This window comes from Kogia breviceps, chromosome 3, assembly GCF_026419965.1.
Source record: "Kogia breviceps isolate mKogBre1 chromosome 3, mKogBre1 haplotype 1, whole genome shotgun sequence".
Classification (NCBI taxonomy): Eukaryota; Metazoa; Chordata; class Mammalia; order Artiodactyla; family Physeteridae; genus Kogia; species Kogia breviceps.
The window spans coordinates 46957237-46975370 of record NC_081312.1 but is presented as its reverse complement, the minus strand read 5'-3'; the positions used below and the strand labels follow the sequence as shown (position 1 = coordinate 46975370).

At 40.5% G+C, this 18134-nt stretch overlaps 1 long non-coding RNA gene across 1 annotated transcript in view; it reads right to left on the bottom strand.

Annotated features, from left to right (window-relative positions):
* The window catches only part of LOC136793789 (uncharacterized), a 53928-nt gene extending 41831 nt beyond the window's left edge, over positions 1-12097 (bottom strand). Inside the window, exons 1-2 of the long non-coding RNA XR_010839554.1 lie at positions 12030-12097; positions 9668-9728 (exon numbers count right to left, since the gene is read on the bottom strand). This is a non-coding gene — a long non-coding RNA (uncharacterized lncRNA). The remainder of the gene's footprint in view (positions 1-9667; positions 9729-12029) is intronic.
* Positions 12098-18134: the final 6037 nt, after the last annotated feature.

Genomic DNA, 18134 nt, shown 5'->3' with positions numbered 1-18134 from the left:
ATTCCATAGGTTCCCCATTCTCTTCAAGGTCAAATCATAGAGTGAGGTATGATTTCCCAAGCCTACCATAGTTTATAAAGTTTAAAAGCTTATTCTTCTCTATAACTCCCCCTCCCTGCCAAAAGGAATAACCGCTGCCAAGCACACCCTCCAGAGCTCCTCTGGAGGGGTGTTCCAATTAAACGTGAAAGACTGAACACATGCGTTTACCTCCTGTTCCATCTCAAACCTCAAATAAAATGGGCGTGAGGGGAGAGAGAAGGCGTAAATATAGACAGAGAATAAGAGGGGATTTAACTGCAACAAAATTTTAGAAGGAATGGGAGATCTCAATGTCTCTGAAATTGGAGGTGGACAGTGGGCTTGAAAAGAGGATTCATTGAAAGTTTCTCTATGGCGAAATTAGACTCACAGGTCCTCTTCTTCCATTCTTTACTACAGACATCAGTCTCTTCCCTATCTGAGCAGCAAACTAGAACAGAGAACTTTCTTCTCTACACTTTATTAGGGAAAATGAACCAAAGAGACACAGAATCAGGAATGTCAGACAAAGCTGAGAGAGGGTGCCCGGTATTCAAAACAGGGGATTAAGTGAAACTACTGAAATGAGAAAATTTCCCCCCACCTCCACATACCCAAACATACAACCTCTCCCCACATGACTCTCAGAATATGCCCCAGTAAAAAAATCTGAGATTCATCTTTGGGAAAATAGAACATCTGCTATAGACTGAATGTTTGTGTCCCTCCATAATTCAAATTCTAAACCCAGTGAGATGGTATTTGTAGGTGGGGCATTTGGGAGTTGATTAGGTCATGAGGGCATGAATGGGATTAGTGCCCTTATCAAAAAGAGTTCCCTTGTCCCTTTCCCCATGTGAGAATACAGTGAGAAGTCAACCATTTATGAACCAGGAAGTGGGAAGTGGGCCTTCACTAAAAACAGAATCTGCCAGTACCTCAATCTTGGAATCCCAGCCTCCAGAACTGTGAGAAATAAATTTCTGTTGTTTATAAGCCACCCAGTCTATGTTATTTTTGTTGTAGCAGATCCAACAGACTAAGACAGAAATTGGAACTAAGAAGTAGGGTGCTGCTATAACAAATACCTAAAAATGTGAAGTAGCTTTGGAACTCGGTACGGGTAGAGGCTGAAAGAATGTGCATACTAGAAAAAGCTTACAATGTCATGAACACACAAAAACACCATCCCAAGAGAAAATTCTGACAGTTAGGTGTTCCCTAATGAAAGTCAGATCATCCTATACTAAAATCCACAAGTTGATAGCACACTGACTTTCCTTCAACCTCTATCTTAACTATGAGTGGGCAAAAAATAGAAGAAATTTTCAGTCTCGTGGGAGAAGGTATGGCAAAGCTGCTTAGGGCTCCCTTTGCAAAGTGTTGTATTGGGCCTAAACATCCCAAGGACTTTTTTCCCCACAACAGAAGAAATTCCTCTGAAATTACTAGAAAGGGGCTTTTCATTCAAGACTGGAGGAACTTATTAAGTCAAGGATATGGAGACGTAATTTTTAAGTGTCTTGTTCTCTCAGCATCTTGGTTACTCCATTTTACATTTAGGCACCTTTGAAGTTGAATTAACTCTTTCATGTATAATGTAATTATTTAGTTTGTAAATGTAATTAGTCCCATAATTGTTCAACTGGGCAGGAATTCTAAAACTCTACTGTATATATTGGAGTCATTCTAACCTCTACAAATTAGAGTCACTTAGCCTGTGCTAATGACAGTTCAAGATTAGGGACTAGGATGAATCTGAGAAACCATCTCTATTGCTGTTTGAAGAAAATGTCTTTACCCGGGGAGTCCCAGCTCTACTTCCTACAATTGGGCACCATGAAATTCCCCTGAATGTTAACATCCTCTGTCAGTTCAGATCCTCTAAGAAGAAGATGTCAAGACAGAATTAGACACGCAAGAGATTTATTGAGAGAAATGCCTATGAAAGATAGAAGTGAGAGTGAGAAGAAGCAGGCAGGGGACAACTTCAGACCATGGAGTAGGTGGGACACTACGAAAGGAAAGAAGGAATGAAGGAGGATTGGGTAGGAAAAGCCTAAGACTCTATGTAACACAGCTCTCAGATATTTTAGTCAGGCCAGTGAGAAGACCCAGAGCAAAGACTGAGAAGAGTCAATGCTGTGAAGGAGCCCAGCTCGAATACCCTCAGCACGTTTGGCCATTGGCTGGAAGCAGCTTGGCAACATCATGAATTTGGCGTGAGGAGGTGCTAGAGTGGGTCGCAAAGGTGTGGCAGCTGGAGACTGTTGGCTCACTAGGATCCTCACAGCAGCTTCTCTGTTGAAGGGAAATCTGAGTGGGGGGTCTCCCTCACATCCTTTACCTTTATCATGTTCCTTGCAGTGACTGACCCAGCACAGCTATAGTAAAAGTGAAGGCCAACTCCAGAACTCAGGCCTCCTCATTCGTAAGCCAGTGGCCTTTACTTCAGTAGAGGGCAAGATGAATGAAGAAAGACTTTGTCCTGTTTTGTCAGTAACTGCCACAAGGCATCATTTCTTTACTTTGGCAGCAGATGTTAGCACAGTTTATATATATATATATATAATATTTAACATGCATCAGTCACCTATGACTCAGCTGACAACAGACTCAAATATAATGTGTCCAATGTACTTGGGCAAGAAGTAAAAAGAGTAGAAGCATTTCATCTTGGCAAGGAAATAGGGATGGATATTCATGGAAGAACAAAAGAAGGAAGAGGGTTGCAGGTGAATATTGGCTACATCTGTCTGTCCTCAAAATGCTGCACTGTCTTCTCACACCACTCTCTTCTAAAACAATCTTGTACCACTTTCATACCTAATGAGGAGATGAGTACATGAAGCTACATTCGTACCTGGTTGTTTTATATTCTCTCCAAGTTGGGTCAGTTGGTTCTCATTAGGAATTCTGAACTAAGATTCACTGAAAAGCTGAGTCAGGGAGCTGTGAATAGCTCGGGGTAATGTCTTGTAGAGTCACAGTGGGGGAACTGGAGATGTTATACCAAATTCATGTCATGTTCCAATCAAACTTTCGGGGAAAGAGCCCCCACAACCCTTTCTCCATTACCAATTTATCTAATCCAGATTAGTTTTGGATCCAAAAGACCTGGGTACAAATCCTAGCTTACAAGTTTGCCTGTCTGATCTTAGTTTCCCCATCAATAAATCACACAGACTAAGACTTACTGCTCAAGGCTATTGCAAGAAGCAAAAGTGATAATGTGTGTAAAGCACCTAGCAACACAGTCATTCAATAAACATGTGTTTTCCTTTCCTAAGGTCCTTAGTCACCTCCTTTTCCATCAGTGGCTGTCTCCTGAGTACCTCCAAGTCTGGCCTGAGGCACTTCAGTTCTTATCAGTCTCCGAAATCATCTGCATTAGATGATCTACTCTTTTCTAACTCATAGCCCACTGGGATAAGAGCAGGTACCTAGCCAAATGCCATCGATACTGAACCATACATCCTGACTTTATATGTTCATTCACTAAGTTAGTCCACAAGTATTTGTGCAGTACCTACTATGTGCCACACACTTGGCCAGATGCTAAGGACTGTGGGGTGAACCGGACAGACAAGATCCCTCCCCTCATAGATCCTATCTTCCAGTGTGGTTCTTTGGGACCATTTCAATTTTACATACTCTCCTTCATGGTCCTCTTAGCACACTCCTACTTGCCACTGTAGGCAAACCTACAAGGCCCAAAGGCCCACTGGAGAGCCAGATCACAGCTTAAGGGTGCTAGGTACATCTTAGACAGAGAGGAGTACACCAAAAGGGAAACTGGGTAAGTGCCAATAGATGTTTTTCCTACTTCCTGAATTTACAAGAGTCCACCTTTGGAGCTACTTCCATATGTGTCCTCTGGTTGCCTTTGATTGTCCACTCATCTAGATTTCCCAGAGGCAAAGAGGAACTTCTGCTTCTTAATGTAGACACCCAAGTGGCCCTAAGACCTAAGTTTTCCAGCAGCAAAATAATGCAGAAGAGAACAGTGGATCCTTACTTAGCCAGACTCATAGGGATAGACCCCAAGGATGAGGTGGTATGTGTCTAAGGCCTGGAATTGTGAAGTTCATTAGATACATCTAGATATGTAGAGAGGACAAGTAGGGTCAGTGCTGGTTGTGTCCAAAGCCTTCATTCTGACGAGTATTATTTCTGTTTGGAGAAGTCTCAGTGATTCTGGGTTCTGCCCCCATTTCTACAATCCAAAGGGTTCTGTGATCATAGGACTCTTAGGTACAAGTGTCAGAAACTTGACTCAAAAAGCATCAGAATAACAATGATCACTGCAGAGATGTTTCTTGCCCACAATGAAGGTGGCTTTCCATGTGATTAAACTGAACACCTGACGCTCCACCTGAAGTACCTGCTTTGGAAGTCTGTTTTAGGAGATGTGAGAGATGACTCTAAAAGCTGCCCTTTGCCACCAGTATGAGACCCAGACTTTTATGTTGAGCTGTGAGTTTTAAAGAGCGTTCACCAGGGCTTTTATTTTGCAAATGAGCAGTTGTCTTTAAAGAATTATTACACATTCTAACAGTTTAGGGTTAATTGATCGTAATCTCATTGGCACTATAACTAAGACAAACACAAGTGATATCCACGTGGAGAAAATTAGGTAGGCCTACAAAAACAAAGGTTGGAAATGCAGGCAAAATAGGAGTTACGAATTTTATACTGGCATTAACTTAAACCAAGAGTTGGTTTAGGTTAACACTAAGATTATTCTGATCCCTTGTCATTGTGCAGTTTTGTGGGATAAAATACTTATCAATTGCCCCAACATCGCTCCTAGAGATTCTGAGGTTCTTCCATGACCTCTTCCAGGGTCTTCCTAGTTAGAGCCTGGCCTGAAGGAAAACAGGAGGCACTTCTTTGGTTCATCCAGTTATGATGTAATGACACATCATAAACTCACCATCAGACTGCCAGTAACCTTTCCCACTGACATGATACGAAAAGAATGTATCTTGCAACTAGCTTATCTAGAAAACTCCATGCCCATTCACTTGCTCCATTTCCTAACACAGTTTTTTCCAGACCTTGTACAAACAGGAAATCAGACTAAAGCCATTATTAGAGAACAGGTCAATAGATGCTTCCTAGAGCAAACAGTACCTTGCTATCCCTATGCAAAACAAGAAAGGGCAATAAAGCAAGTCACAGGGTGATTTAGAAACATTCCCCTTCTACTCCCCTGGGGAAAAAAAACTACTTATACTTAAAATATTTCAATGAAAATATTTTAATGCAGTTCTTGAGCCTGAATTATCCAAGTAAATGCCTTCTGTATTGTAATTTGCAGAGGCAGACACCTACATGAGAATGAATCCAAACTATCACAAAGTTACCTTAAACTCATGTGCTTCAATTTCCTTGGATCACAAAGCTAACGATTTATGCTAGAACAATGATTCTCAAAGTGTGATACCACATAAGCAGTATCATATCACCTGGGAATTTGTCAAAATTGCCAACTCTGGAACTCCCCCCACCACCCTAAACTTACAGAATGAGAAACTCTGGGGGTGTGACCAGGAATCTGGTTTATGGAGCCTGCAGACAAGCCAGTGACAGACTGGGCCTAGCATCACGTATAACAATGCTTTTTCTTTCAAAGTTGACTAACATTTGTGCTGGGCCTACCTAATAGTTTTGTTCCTTAGCTTTGTTTTGTTTCTCCTAGCAAAGGAAGGATCTGAGTAAGGGAAGTCGACATTATGGAGGACATCTGACCTTCTGGGGGTTGCTAGGCCCCTCCAGTTTTCCCCTTTGTTTCACCCTTTCTATTCCAGTGGGTAACAGGCATTTCTATTCTTATCTGAGAAACTGACTTGCTTTTTTTTTTTTTTTTTTTTTTTTTTGTGGTACGCGGGCCTCTCACTCTTGTGGCCTCTCCCATTGCGGAGCACAGGCTCTGGACGCGCAGGCTCAGCGGCTCACGGGCCCAGCCGCTCCACGGCATGTGGGATCTTCCCGGACCGGGGCACGAACTCGTGTCCCCTGCATCGGCAGGCGGACTCTCAACCACTGCACCACCAGGGAAGCCCCTGACTTGCTTTTTAATTTATTTTTCATTCTAATTCACTTGCAATGGATTTCCTGAAACATTATACCACCTTTTTATTGGACTTAATGAGTCTGCTGGTCTGCTCACACTTGAGTGAAGCTATTTTTGTTGGAAATCTGGATTATTCATCCCTCTCCATCCATTTTGAGGCTCTAAGGTCACTGGAAGAGTTCTGACTCAGAACTCTGACTCAGAACTGGGCAGAACTCTGCCCAGTGGCAGGGTACACGCTGGAAAGTAGTTTCTTGCCGCCAGTTTCTTGTAATGTATGTACTGGTAACAACATGGCCAGTACTTCAAGTCAGTTTGTGTCCCCCAGGATACAACACCAGTGACTGTTGGTAAGGAACATTCCTTAGAAAGATCACTTTGAAGAGACCATTTAAAAGTAAGAATTTAAAATAAGAACATTTTAAAGCTGCTTTATTTTGAAGGGTTTTGGTTTTCAAAAATTAAACATTATAAAGTTCTTTAAGAACTCTGTTGTTGATAATATTTTCTCTCAGTAAAAAGGAAAAACCTTCTGGAGGAAATGATACTCCGAGCTTTGCAGCACAAATCAATGCCAAATGAAGACCGTAAACTGTGTTTTGTTATGCATTTGGCAATGTCTCCAAATATCTTGAACAAACAATGTCACAGTGTTTCAGACCCAAGGACCCTTACTTTTCTAGAAATTTATGATTGTCCGTTACGGGAAAGTAGAAATGCTGGGGATTAGCAAGTCTGGCTAGGGTGGGAGGAAAAACAAATAAATTATGAAAAACAGCAACAATTTAAATATTATAAGCATTTGTTTTCCTAAGCTATTGCTTGGGAAAGCCATTCTTGCCATGCCTATGTGCTCAAAGGAAACTGGCTTTGAGTTTTGATTATCAGCCTCAGACTAATGAAAGCGTTCAAAGCTGGCCTAGGCAGAGGTAGTGCTGCAGGGGTAAGAGAGGGTAGGGCAAGTGCTTCATACAAATCCCATTAATGGGAAAAATAATGAATCCTAGGTACCAAATCCCATGCCTTTGTCAAAATGTGTGGCATTTTACAGTTTGACTGCTATTTCTAAATAAACTATAGCTTCCCCTATTTGGGAGAGGGTGGCTATGTAAGAAAAGGCCATGGCTATGGGTTCTAGCCCTGCAGAGTACACTTTTGTGGTCAGGGAATCACAGGAAATCAGGGGCCCTACATATGACCCATTTCTCAGTGAAAGTCCAACTTGGAATCACAGGTAGAAAAAGGTACTTAAAAATGTAAAACATCAAGAAATCAACACTCCACATCACCAAACCACCTCATTAAAAAAAAAAAAATCCAGCATTACTGATTTCTGACCTTTGCTGTTAAGAAATCTATTTCAAAGGGGAATATTTCTAAGTAAGTATCTCAGTAATTGCCAGTAACGGAAATGAATTATAAAAACCTGGCTTGAGGGCTTCCCTGGTGGCGCAGTGGTTGAGAGTCCGCCTGCCGATGCAGGGGATGCGGGTTTGTGCCCTGGTCCGGGAAGATCCCACATGCCACGCAGAGCGGCTGGGCCCATGAGCCATGGCCGCTGAGCCTGAGCGTCCAGAGCCTGTGCTCCGCAACGGGAGAGGCCACAACAGTGAGGCCCGCGTACCACAAAATAAAAAAACAAAAAAAACCTGGCTTGAGAGCTTAACAGTGCTATGTTCGCTTCCTTTTGCCTACAGTGCATGTAGCTATATCTCTTCCAGAAGTGAGCAAGTGGAATGATGGTTCATGCCTATTTTGTCTGATCCCTTATCATTGCTGAATACTACTTCTTCCACCTAAACCTGAATTCAAACCTGAGTTGGGATGCAGGGCAATCCTGGGGGTACTGTTAAGAGCTGGCATGGCGCCATCAGCATGCAGTGTTGTTCTCCCATGTGCCAGGGTATGGTTTTGAGCTGGTTTATCTTTCTCTTGAAAGAAAAATCTGTCCCTTATATAATAGTCTTGCATTACAGCTCTATATTCAGAGAACTGTGAGATGTTGTTCTCTTATTAGTATGTTGCACTCCTGAAGGTCAGTCCCTTTTGCAAATCCCTGTATCCAGCAAGTGGGTCCACACTTACAATTGCAATGACATTAATAATAAGAGTTATGAGTAAAAGTGAGCTAAAGTATTGGCCAAGGCTTATGGATTTCATTTGAGGCTTAGTGTGGCACTTTAATTTCTCATTCAACTTTCCTTTTAGGAATTACTTTGCTAAACATATCCAGGTTGTCTTTGCTGCATAATATTACTACTTCTTGGTATTTACTGCACTGAAAATTAACAGAAGTGACTAGCCTCAACTTTAGAAGTTAATGAGACTTAAAAGAAGCAGGATTTTTCTTTGTCATTTATATTAAGTATATAAATTTGATTTATGAATTTGGTTAAAAAAGCTCCTTGCCTTCTGATAGCATTGTGGAACCAATCAGTGCATTCTCTGATTCGCAGAAGTGTTTCATATTCATGTATCCGTCCAGTCATTCAGTAAATATATAAGATATATCTACTATCCAGAAACATTTTCAAGGAATTATTCAAAATCAAGATCTACTTATAAAACCTTGTTAGAAAGACAATGTTGCACTTCACACAATGGAGCTCTGACCTATTAGAAATAAAAAGGCTTATTTTTCTCAAACTTGGTCTCAACATAGACTCCATGAAGGTTATTATAAAACTGGAGGTAGGGCTTCCCTGGTGGTGCAGTGGTTAAGAGTCCGCCTGCCGATGCAGGGAACACGGGTTCGTGCCCCGGTCCGGGAAGATCCCACATGCCGCAGTGCAGCTGGGCCCGTGAGCCATGGCTGCCGAGCCTGCGCGTCCGGAGCCTGTGCTCCGCAACGGGAGAGGCCACAGCAGTGAGAGGCCCACGTACCACACACACACACACACACAAAAAAAAAATTGTTAAAACTGGAGGTAAATTCTACAAGGCTTTGCCTTATTTACTTTTTGATCAACATCCAAACTCTCTTCATTTCATGTAACCAGATTTTATAGATTGATCCTTAAAATTATCATAGGTAGAAACAAATTAAATTCACATTTCAAAGAAATAATACTACACAATAAAGAGAATCTTTTGAAATGACAAAAGCAGCTGTTGGTTAGGTTTTCCTGGTATTTGTGCAATGAATTCTCAGGAATATATACTAAAACCAATGTGGATACCACATATATTCACTAACCAGGAATGAATCTACCAAATATCTATTAGTAACCAGCCATAATAAATCTGCTGTGATGTCTTTAATCTGGTAGTGCTTATAGCTTTATGAAACATTACTTCAGACATTATTTTTAATAAATATATTTTGAAGATATGCTATGGGCATTATACTAGGCCCTGATGGTATAATTCCAAACAAAACAGACATTCTCTCTGCCTTCATAGGACTAGGAATTCTGCAGGTTCTAAGCAAAAAAAATTCCTTTTCAATTTTGCCTCCATGAAAATAACCACAAAATAACATCTCTTTTAAAGAAAGAGAAAGCCACCAATAACTTTCATGCTTAGATATTCTCAATTTTGTTTCTTCAAAATGGAGACATTACTTACAGCTTTATACATGAGGTTTTCATGACACCAGAGAGATGATCCATAGGAAGAAGTCCTCACTCTTCAAACAAAGAAGTGGAACAAAACAAACAAACAAAAAAAACTTTTTCACATTTTCCTGTAGTGTAAATGACATCATCTTTAAAATTCAATCCTCCCTCACCCCTCACCTGTCTCTACTCCCCATTATGTTCCCTTGATAAATCATCCCTTGGAATGGGTTTTTTCTTTCTCAATTGTCAGGAGCATTCCTGCTGTGTCTGGGCATCAACCTCCTCATTGGTATTTCATTAATTTTATGCACTTGACCTAACTAAGAAGCCAGATTGTACTTGGAATGTATTTCAGTTAACAATTAAAATTAAATACAACTCTAACCAGAGAAGCATAAGAATCATGTTTCTATACCATTAAAGTGCCAAAGTTTCTCATTAGCATTAATGGAAATTCAGATTTTTCTTCAAATAGGAAGCAGAACAAGAAGTCCTAGGATGATAACAGTAAAGACCACAGTGCAAACTGAAGAGAGGTTGCAGACTGAATTCATACAAAGAAAGGCTGGAATGGCTTTCAGGATCTGAGCTGGGCCTGCAGAGAATTCTAAAGGGAAAGTTTTTAATCATATGGCTCCTTATCACCACCACTTTGGAAGTTGGCATCACTGCTCAGACCAGAGTACCTCTGAGTGAGAGGAATAAAAGGATTAAAGTTTAGGAGTCAAGATGGCAGATTAGGAGGACATGGAGTTTGCATCTCCTCACAACTAGGGCACCTACGAGGCACTGGCGGGGGACCACAGACACCTCATGGGATGGGAGGAGCCCCCGAATGACTGGGTAAGACATGGGTGGGAGGGAAGTGGAAGGAGAAGTGGAGGCAGGATGGGACTGGGGCCCCTGAGGGTCTACTGGGGGAGGGGAGGAGTTCCCACACCCCAATGGACCCACCCACAGTTAGGGTATCAACAGGACAGGGAGAGACCCTCGGGAGAGCAGAGGATTGAACGGGAATGTGGCCAGCGTTTCCATTGCCCGCTTGGACCCCAAAGAGCCTGCTGAGGTCCAGGGCCTGATCCTCCACCCTCTGAGGCTCCCTCCAGCTGCACTGAGCCTAAGCCCCACCCCTGCACTCCCACCCAGGGCCTTACCTCTGAACTTTGCACTCCCAGGCCCCCTCCAGCTGTGCTGCCTTTTCCAGCCACAGGGGCCCTGAGCCTAGGCCCTTCCCCACCCTAAACCCCACCCTGCCTAAGCCCTGCCCCCACCTAAGCTCCAACCCCACAGCCAGGCTTTTTCTGGACTTTTTTTTTTTTTTAGGTTGTAGTTGTGTTTTACTTTGTTGTTATTGTTTCATTTACATTTTTATTTTTTCTAATAAATTTTTTATTTTTCTAATTTTTTATACTTTGTTATTGTTCTGCTACTTTTGGCTTGTTCCCCACCCCCCCTTTTTTCTTCTGTTGTGGTTCTGTTTTACCTTGTAGTTGTTTCACTTATATTTTTATTTTTCCTAATATATTTTTTATTTTTCTAATTTTATTTTATTTTTTATTCTTTGTTATTGTATTGATCCTTTTTTTTTTTTTTCTTTTCTTTTCTTTTCTTTTGCTGTGCTTTGCAGCTTGTGGGATCTTGATTCCCAGGCCAGGGTTCAGGCCTGAGCTCCTGTGGTGGGAGTGTCAAGTCCAAACTGCTGAACTAACAGAGAACCTCAGACCCCAAGAAATATTAATCGGAGTGAGGTCTCCCAGAGGTCCTCACCTCGGCGCCAAGAACTGTCTCTACCCAACTGCCTGCAAACTCCAGTCTTGGACACTTCAAGCCAAACAACCAGTAAGATAGGAACACAGCCCCACTCATCAAAAAAAAAATGAAATGACAAAAAAATATGTTACAGACAAGGGAGCAAGGTAAAAACCTACAAGACCAAATAAATGAAGAGGAAATAGGCAACCTACCTGAAAAAGAATTCAGAGTAATGATAGTAAAAATGATCCAAAATCTCAGAAATAGAATGGAGGCACAGAACAAGAAAATACAAGAAATGTTTAACAAAGACCTAGAAGAACTAAAGAACAAACAAACAGTGATGAACAGCACAATAACTAAAATGAAAAATACACTAGAAGGAATCAACAGCAGAATAACTGAGGCAAAGGACCAAATAAGTGAGCTGGAAGACAGAATGGTGGAAATAACTGCCAAGCAGTAGAATAAAGAAAAAAGAATGAAAAGAACTAAAGACAGTCTCAGAGACCTCTGAGACAACATTAAATGCACCAACATTCAAATTATAGGGGTCCATGAAGAAGAAGAGAAAGGGTCTGAGAAAATATTTGAAGAGATTATAATCGAAAACTTACCTAACATGGGAAAGGAAATAGCCATCCAAGTCCAGGAAGCGTGGAGAGTCCCATACAGGATAAACCCTAGGAGAAACACAGCAAAACACATATTAATCAAACTAACAAAAATTAAATTCAAAGAAAAAAATATTAAAAGCAGCAAGCAAAAAGCAACAAATAACATACAAGGGAATCTCCATTAGGTTATCAGCTGATTTTTCAGCAGAAACTCTGCAGGCCAGAAGGGAGTGGCAGGATATATTTAAAGTGATGAAAGGGAAAAACCTACAACCAAAATTACTCTACCCACCCAGCAACGATCTCATTCAGATTCGAGGGAAAAATCAAAAGCTTTACAGACAAGCAAAAGCTAAGAGAATTCAGCACCACCAAACTAGCTTTACAACAAATGCTAAAGGAACTTCTCTAGGTGGGAAACACAAAAGAAGAAAAAGACCCACAAAAACAAACCCAAATCAATTAAGAAAATGGTAATAGGAATCTTGAATGTAAATGGATTAAATGCTCCAACCAAAAACCACAAACTAGCTGAATGGATACAAAAACAAGACTTGTATATATGCTGTCTACAAGAGACCCAATTAAGACCTGGGACACATACAGACTGAAAGGGAGGGGATGGAAAAAGATACTCCTTGCAAATGGAAATCACAAGAGAGCTGGAGTAGCAATACTCATATCAGATAAAATAGACTTTAAAATAAATACTGTTACAAGAGATAAGGAAGGACACTACATAATGGTCAAGGGATCAATCCAAGAAGAAAACGTAACAATGATAAATATTTATGCACCCAACATAGGAACACCTCAATACATAAGGCAAATGCTAACAGCCATAAAAGGGAAAATCTACAGTAACACAGTAAGTGTTAACTTTAACATCCCACTTACATGAATGGACAGATTATCTAAACAAAATAAAGAAACACAAGCTTTAAATGACACAATAGACCAGATAGATTTAATTGATATTTATAGGACATTCCACCTGAGAGTGGAAGAATATACTTTCTTCTCAAGTGCACACAGAACATTCTCCAGGATAGATCACATCTTGGGTCACAAATCAAGCCTCGGAAAATTTTTAAAAATTGAAATTGTATCAAGTAACTTTTCCAACAACAACACTATGAGATTAGAAATCAATTATAGGAAAAAAGCTGTAAAAAAACACAAACTCATGGAGGCTAAACAGTGTGCTGCTAAGTAACCAAGAGATCACTGAAGAAATCAAAGAGAAAATTTAAAAATACCTAGAAACAAATGACAATGAAAACATGATGACCCAAAACCTATGGGAGGCAACCAAAGCAGTTCTAAGAGGGAAGTTTATAGCAATTCAATCTTACCTGAAGAAACAAGAAAAATCTCAAATAAACAATCTAACCTTATACCTAAAGCAACTAGAAAAAGAAGAACAAAGAAAAGCCAAAGTTAGTAGAAGGAAAGAAGTCATAAAGATCAGAGCAGAAGTAAATGAAATAGAAATGAAGACCACAACAGCAAAGATCAATAAAACTAAAAGTTGGTTCTTTGAGATGATAAATATAATTGATAAACTTTTAGCCAGACTCATCAAGAAAAAAGGGAGAGGACTCAAATCAGTAAAATTAGAAATGAAAAAGGAGAAATTACAACAGACACCACAGAAATACAAAGGATCATAAGACTACTACAAGCAACTCTATGCCAATAAAATGGACAACCTGGAAGAAACGGACAAATTCTTGGAAAGGTACAACTTTCTAAGAGTGAGCCAAGAAGAACTAGAAAATATAAATAGACCAATCACAAGTAATGAGATTGAAACAGTAATTAAAAATCTTCCAACAAGCAAAAGTCCAGGACCAAATGGCTTCACAGGTGAATCCTATCAAACATTTAGAGAAGAGCTAACACCTATCCTTCTCAAATTCTTCCAAAAAATTGCAGAGGGAGGAACACTCCCATACTCATTCAACGAGACCACCATCACCCTGATCCCCAAACCAGACAAATATATCACACACACAAAAATTACAGACCAATATCACTGATGAACATAGACACAAAAATCCTCAACAAAATAGTAGCAAACAGAATCCAACAACACATTAAAAAGATCATACACCATGATTTATCCCAGGGATACAAGGATTCTTCAATATATGCAAATCAATCAATGTGACACACCATATTAACAAAATAAAGAATAAAAACCATATGATCATCTCAATAGATACAGAAAAAGCTATCAACAAAATTCACCACCCATTTTTGATAAAAACTCTCCAGAAAGTGGGCATAGAGGGAACCTACCTCAACATAATAAGGGCCATATGCGACAAACCCACAGCAAAGATCATTCTCAATGGTGAAAAACTGAAAGCATTTCCTCTAAGATCATGAACAAGACAAGGATGTCCACTCTCAACATAGTACTGGAAGTCCTAGACACAGTCCTAGACACGCACCTATGGTCACCTAATCTATGACAGAGGAGGCAAGAATATACAATGGAGAAAAGACAGCCTCTTCGATAAGTGGTGCTGGGAAAACTGGACAACTACAAGTAAAAGAATGAAATTAAAACACTACCTAACACTACACACAAAAATAAACTCAAAATGGATTAAAGACCTAAATGTAAGACCAGATACTATAAAACTCTTAGAGGAAAACATAGGAAAAACACTCTTTGACAAAAACCACAGCAAGATCTTTTTTGACCCACCTCCTAGAGTAATGAAAATTTTTTTTTTTTTTTTTTTTTTTTTTTTTTTTGTGGTACGCGGGCCTCTCACTGTTGTGGCCTCTCCCGTTGCGGGGCACAGGCTCCGGACGCGCAGGCTCAGCGGCCATGGCTCACAGGCCCAGCCGCTCCGCGGCATGTGGGATCTTCCCGGACCGGGGGACGAACCCATATCCCCTGCATCGGCAGGTGGATTCTCAACCATTGCGCCACCAGGGAAGCCCTGAAAATTTTTTAAAAATAAGCAAATGGGACCTAATGAAACTTAAAAGCTTTTGCGCAGCAAAGGAAACCATAAACAAGACAAAAAGACAACCCTTAGAATGGGAGAAAATATTTGCAAACAAAGCAATCTCCAAAATATACAAGCAGCTCATGCAGCTCAATATTAAAAAAAACAAACAACCCAATCAAAAAATGGGGAACACCCAAATAGACAACTCACCAAAGAAGACATACAGATGGCCAGGAGGCACATGAAAAGATGCTCAATATCATTAATTATTAGAGAAATGCAAATCAATACTACAATGAGGTATCACCTCACACCGGTCAGAATGGCCACCATCAAAAAAAAAAATCTACAGACAAAAAATGCTGGAGAGAGTGTGGAGAAAAGGGAACCCTCTTGCACTGTTGGTGGGAATGTAAATTGATACAGCCACTGTGGAGAACAGTATGGAGGTTCCTTAAAAAACTAAAAGTAGAACTACCATATGACCCAGCGATCCCACTACTGGGCATATACCCTGAGAAACCATAATTCAAAAAGAGTCATGTACCAAAATGTTCATTGCAGCTCTATTTACAGTCGCCAGGACATGGAAGCAACCTAAGTGTCCATTGACAGATGAATGGCTAAAGAAGATGTGGTACATATATACAATGGAATATTACTCAGCCATAAAAGGAACGAAATTGGGTCATTTTTAGAGATGTGGATGGACCTAAAGTCTGTCATACAGAGTGAAGTAAGTCAGAAACAGAAAAACAAATATCATATATTAATGCATGTATGTGGAATCTAGAAAAACAGTACAAATGAACCTATTTCCAGGGCAGGAGTAGAGACAGAGATATAGAGAACGGACATGTGGACACAGGAGGGAAGGGGAGGGTGGGATGAATTGGAAGATTGGGATTGACATATATACACTACCATGTGTAAAATAGATAGCTAATGGGAAGCTGTTATATAGCACAGGGAGCTCAGCTCGGTGCTCTGTGATGACCTAGAGGGGTGGGTGGGGAGGTCCAACAGGGAGGGGATATATGTATACATATAGCTGATTCACTTCACTGTACAGTAGAATCTAACGCAACATTGTAAAACAATTATACTCCAATAAAAAAAGTAATAAAGTTTATTTCGTAACTGAAGATTAGAAATAGCTTTTCAATCATCTCCTTTCCCGAGTCACATATAAATCATTCAACTGTGTATCCCAATTGCTTTGCCAGGATTTAACTTAATTCAAACAACTAAGTGTAAACACCAATTGAGATGGAAAAAAAATCTTTTCTCTCATAAAAATCAACTTAGTCTGCTGGCCTAACTGTCTGAATTTGTTGCTTTTCTCACTACAGGATGTTCAGCAATTGAGAACTTAATTAAAGCACGACTCTCAATCTCAGCACCCATAAGAATCAAAATGGGGTGGGTAGATGCCCACACTCTTTGGCATCCTGCCCCCACCTGATGACCTGAACACAGAGTCCAGCAACACTGATCCTCTCCTGCCCACGGGGTTGGGGTGGGGGATCTGAGGAGCCTGAGCTAGGGGTCTAGACTAGCATTTTTCCCTCAACTCTGGGGTATGCACCACTTCACACGCCAAAGGGGGTTTTGTTGTTGTTGGCATCATTTCCTCTCATTTTCTGTAGATAAAGCAACTCTAAACTGGTGAATGGAAGTGAGCTTCCATTTCCTTCTGTTAGACTTTCTTAAGAGATTTGGCGACAGGGCTGGATTCTTGCTAATCTCAGATGGGCCTGCTCTTTGAACTGTGTCGGTGGCCCCAAATGAGCTAGAAAGATAAATAGGTAGTTGCTCCACTCCCCCTTTCAAATATTCAGTATGATATAATACCACAGTGGATAGCAGAGACTCTGGCTCCCTGGACAATGGTGGAGATGTGTTCTGGGGATTTTGGAATGCTGGTTCCCTAGCCAAGGAGCACAAGAATTCAGGAATGTGGTGGCTGTTCTTAGTGGCTCATGCATTTAAGCATCAGGCCTGCTTGTCCCTATATCAACTCTAAAACTACTGTAGTTGCCTAACTCTGGATATTAAAGAACTTTGTGCATTTCTGTATATGTCCGATTATGTTTGGTTCCTTTTCTAACCACTAGACAAAGCATTTCTTCAAAACAAATTGCCAGCCTTTTGCTTGTGTAGTGGTTGAACTTCAGGGATGAAAGCTGTATTCATTCATTCCCTTCCTTATTCAACAAATGTTTATTAAACATCTTCTATGCACCAAGTGCTAAAGAAGAGATTCCAAAAGCTAGATAGAGCCCTAAGAAGTCACTTCTTTAGAAGGGTCCCCCCAAAATGTTTGCTATTTTAAATCTTTACAAGAAAATCCACAGTCTCTTGAAAAACTGCTCTGGAAGTGAATCCCCAAAAGACTGAGAAATTCTTTCTATGGTCCAAAATTGTTCTTGATGCAAGAACAGTTGCCTCCTTGGCTTGAGTAAAAATGGAGACTGAGCTTAAGCACAATTTGTAAGACAGTCCTCTGTTTACTCGTTGCCATTGAGTTACCAATTCTCCTTCTTATCTAGCTAAAAAAGTCTATAATACTTCCGTCTTTACTTTTGAGACCATTCTCTTATTCCTTTAATCAGATTAGCTCTTCTTATTCAACAATTATTAACAGAGTGGTCAGGGAAAGCTTCAGAGACGAGGAATAATTGTATCCTTAAAGGAGAGGTAGAATTTAGACAGAATGACAGGACAGGGGATGGCACAGTAAGAGAGAGAATAGCATAAGCAGAGACATGGAAGTAGGACAAATTAGTAAATTGAGTGAAGGTGGGGTAAGGTGCTGAATGGAAGGAGACAGGTGAGAACTCTCAATAATCCAATTCCTCCCCAGAGGATATTCATTTCTTCCAAGATCTTGGAGTTTCCTTTTGTCAAGGATCTTTTAATTATAAACAATAGATATCTACATTTTTGCTCAAGAAAAAAAAGGAGATTTTTATAAAGAAGCAGGAGTTTTCAGTGAACCTAAAAGCAGGAGGTCCTCATAAGAAACAAAGAGTGGAAAATGGCTCTTCTCCACACCTACCCTTGCCACCCTCACCCCCGACACACACACATCTCTGCTTCTCCCTGCCCATCTGACTTCATCCTTCTCTCT